This window comes from Anarrhichthys ocellatus, unplaced genomic scaffold (genome assembly GCF_004355925.1).
Source record: "Anarrhichthys ocellatus isolate YVR2014 unplaced genomic scaffold, GSC_Weel_1.0 scaffold7, whole genome shotgun sequence".
NCBI lineage: Eukaryota > Metazoa > Chordata > Actinopteri > Perciformes > Anarhichadidae > Anarrhichthys > Anarrhichthys ocellatus.
The window spans coordinates 7,390,950-7,394,850 of NW_022280037.1; the positions used below are offsets into that span (position 1 = coordinate 7,390,950).

The window sequence follows — 3,901 nt, forward strand, 5'->3', positions numbered from 1 at the left end:
CACACACACACACACACACACACACACACACACACACACACACACACACCTGTCACATAGTCGTTACTGAGGAAGCAAGGGAGTGAGTGGTGGCTGCGCTGTGATGCTCACCTGTCAGCCACCTGTCAGAAGGACATAGTGACCAGGTCAATCTAATCAGTTTGGACTGTTTACTCCGCTCAGCACACTCTGAGAGGAAGATGGCCCAACAATCCATGACATTTACTCCAATATGAGATGCACTGTTGGTTTGGCCTGAAGAAGAATGTTTTTTTTTTTTTCTGGGGCAGATTAAGAGAATGAATGATAGTTAGTGTAAAGGTGTGTAAAAGATTTAGGTTGAGTACACATTGAGTAAATATGGATATGGGTACACATTTCTAGGCCGACAGCTATATTATGTCTGAAAAATGCATCTTTTGACAAACTGTTTGAGGTTGAGATGGTAAATGCTGAAATATTTATATTCCATAGCTTAGAGAGAATAGTTTGTTTGCCAAACAGTTCAGACGGACAGCTCTGACACCGGCTCATTCACTTCACTCAACACAGCAATGCTACATGGATTAAAAATTCAAATGCAACAGTAATTCAAGCCTACGTGGTCAAACGAACAGTCTTTGCTTCGCTGTTTTCTGTACGCGTCAGTCCGCTTTTCTGTCTGTCTATCGGTGTGTGTCGTGTTATAAGGGGACGCACCACATGTCCCCCCACCCTCGCTAATGTCAGGACATTATCAGAACATCAGGCTGTATTGATTTTGCAACACAGGTCAGATTTCAGGAGGAGGTGGCCACGCCAGGACACATAAGCTGCTCTGCTCCCAGAGATGGAGGGACAATGTAGGGGGAAGGGAGAAGTAAAAGAAGAGAGAGAGAGAGAAAGTAGAGAAGACTTAGTTTGGAGCTTCAGCCTTATGGATCATCCACATATTTAAGCGGGTCAGGTGACCCCTGTGCACCCTGTACCCCCCCTTACCAGTGCCCACCTCCCCCCTCCTGCCCAAATCCCCTGTACCCTGATTACCCAACCAAAAGCCCAAGTAATGTGTGGCCAGCAAATACGGCCTAATTGAAAGGGCTGTAAATCCATTACATATTGGTCAGGGATAATCAGGAGTGCTTTAATCACTTTTATCTATTCAGGAGCAGTGAAGCTGCAACAGCAAAGCCCTGAGCCTCGCAGGCCTTAGCGGCTCCACCACGCCAGTCCGCGTGCTTATTATTCTCATCATTATCAAAATGACTTCACAGCTGTTCACAGCTCCATCGCTCCCTGACTGGAGACCTCTCACCAAACCGCGCAGACCAGGCTTCATTCAGAGGCAGAGGGGCGGGAGGGAGGATAAACTTCTTCTTCTTTTTGTTGCTTTGGGCCCTTCTCCTCCGCTGAGCTTGAATGCCTCGTTTGTGTATGACGGGGGTCAAACAACAGAGGCTAAATGTTTTATTGAAGTGGAATTTATTGTATTTAGGTTTGTACTGTATGCATGCCTTCATATTGCCATGCACAGATTACAAGAACACACGTTATGTAAGTTGAGACTAAATATTTCCCCTTGATTTGTCATCTTTCTCGGTGAAAGCTTCACACAGCTTCAGCGCTCCCATCTGCAAAAGATGCAGAGAGAAAGACGCATACAGAGCTTTTGGAAGAGTCGCCAACAATTTTCTTTAGAGTTGTTTTAAAATTGAATTGAAAGAGTGGAAAGGGGGGGGGCATTTTTCAAAGAGCTGGTTAATTCGGGCAGAGCTTTCAGGGCCCTCTTTTTCTCTGTCCCGCTCTCCTTTATCACATCCCCTGCTTGTAGATGTTCTCTCCAATCTTTATTTGTTTCTTTTGTGTAAAGCCCTGGCCAGTCTTGTACAAATAATAATCCCTCCCATTTAACCTGCCTTCATTTCTCTACTGAGGACTAATTGAATTATCCCCCTCTCACCATCCAATTCTCCCACCCATAAACTCTCTCTCCCACTCACTCTCTCTCTCTCTCACACACACACACACACACACACGTTAGCCAATCTCCTTTCTTTTAATTTGTTAAGCAAATGTATTTGCCATTGCTGGATGCGTTTGTGCAAGGGTGAATTCTTGGGGACTTTGGCCCCTGAATGGCCTATAGCGGCATTCTGCCATTCATGCATTCATTAACTGAGGGGTGAGGAGTGAAAGGAGCGGCCTTGTATTTTCCTCAAACTGCGGGGCCAGCATGGAGCTCCTCTTCTATGAGCCACAGGGGTCTCTCTACATATGTTCTCAACATCCAGCTATTGTCACATCTTCTGAAAAGCTCAAAAGGACAGGACCCCCCCCCTTCACACACAGAAAAACAACACAGGCCAATAGTAACAACTGTTGGCTTTTGGATTCAGTATAACAAAATTGCCCTCTCCCCTCCCACCCTCCCGTGCTTCACTCTGACCTCACACTCTCTTGGGAGAAATCACAAGATGGTCTTCTTCATGACAGTCACTTATAGAAAGTAACCATCAACCCTATCATGCCAACATTCCAGCTGAGGGGAAAATACAGTTTTTTGGTGCTATTGAGATCTCACAAAATATGGAAAGATTCCACAATTACTGTGTGAAGAATGTTGATCCCGTATCCACATGCACTGGAGAGCACGTGAGCTGGCAACCTTAAATGCCCCATATGTAATTGGCAAACTGCAGGACAGATCAGCTGCTGTTAGCTGGCAGAAGAGGGTCAGACTGTCTCTCCACTCCCTCCTTCTGTCCTCCCTCCCTCTCTTTCTCTCTCTAATACCCTCCTCCCTCCCCAGGAGTTTCTGGATGTCTTCCAGCCACATTAGTGGAAGGTAAATCCCAGACTGTTGGTGTAAGCTTTTCAATACTACGGGGAGATTATGTTATCAGAAAGGTAAACTTCACTGTTAGGGGTAACATTTCTACTGCACTTCAAAAGCTTGGACCACAAAATTCAGGAGAGGGAGAGGATAGGTAGGAAATGGTAATGTGAGACAGAATAAGAGAAGTGAAAAGAGTGTGTGGCAGGCAGAGAAATAGAGAGGCAGGGATGTTTTTTCTTATTCTTGCACAAGGTGATGCCCTCTTTTGGGGGGCAAAGCAAACTCTAAAATCTGCAATTAGCCCCTTGGCGCCCCTGGCCTTCCTTCCCTCTCACCCCCTCTCACCCCCTGCTAGCCCTTGCTCACCCCCTGTAAAGACAAGGGTCGGCCACGCAATGAAAACAGGAAGCACTCCGATACAAAGATACCACTCTGGGCTCTGGCCTTGTCTTTTGACTAGTGTAAACCCTCAAACACCTATGAAAATAAATAGGGGCCTTTAGGAGGGCAAACCAGGCCAGATGAGGGCTGGCACACGTGTCTATGCATTAGCTAGAAAGGAGGGAGGGAGGGAGGGAGAGGGGGTGAGTGGTCAGTCAGATGAGTAAGAAGGTAGCCCTCTCAAGCATCAAGCGTCTCAGGTTTTGTGCCGGGCCACCCTTTGGCCTGGGTGTTTGGGGAAATTCTGTTAAGCTGCTAAGCCAGGTGTATTGGTCCCCTGGGCTCCTTGAAAGGAAGTGATATATCCCTCGGTCATTTGGAAAGTCCTTGGACTGTGAGCAGTAGAACTATATTCAGATGGGAAATGTTCATGATTAGATGGTATTTAGAAATAGTTGTGTCAATAAGTATTGACTCACACAAAAATGTATTTTTACATTCATAATAAGGGAACATATATATATATATATATATATATATATATATATATATATTTATTTACCTGGAAGAACACTCACAGCAGCTCAAAAGATGCCATGTTAATACAGGCGTTAACCAGAGTGAGGACACATCACACTTTGCGAGGAGATGAGTGCATTGTGCTGCAAACATCATTAGACACTAGTGGCAGTGGCTAACCCCCCC

General features: G+C 45.7%; 1 protein-coding gene across 6 annotated transcripts in view; it reads left to right on the plus strand.

Annotated features, from left to right (window-relative positions):
* Positions 1 to 3,901, plus strand: part of meis2a (Meis homeobox 2a) — a 76,690-nt gene that overhangs the window by 33,813 nt on the left and 38,976 nt on the right. The window lies entirely within an intron of this gene.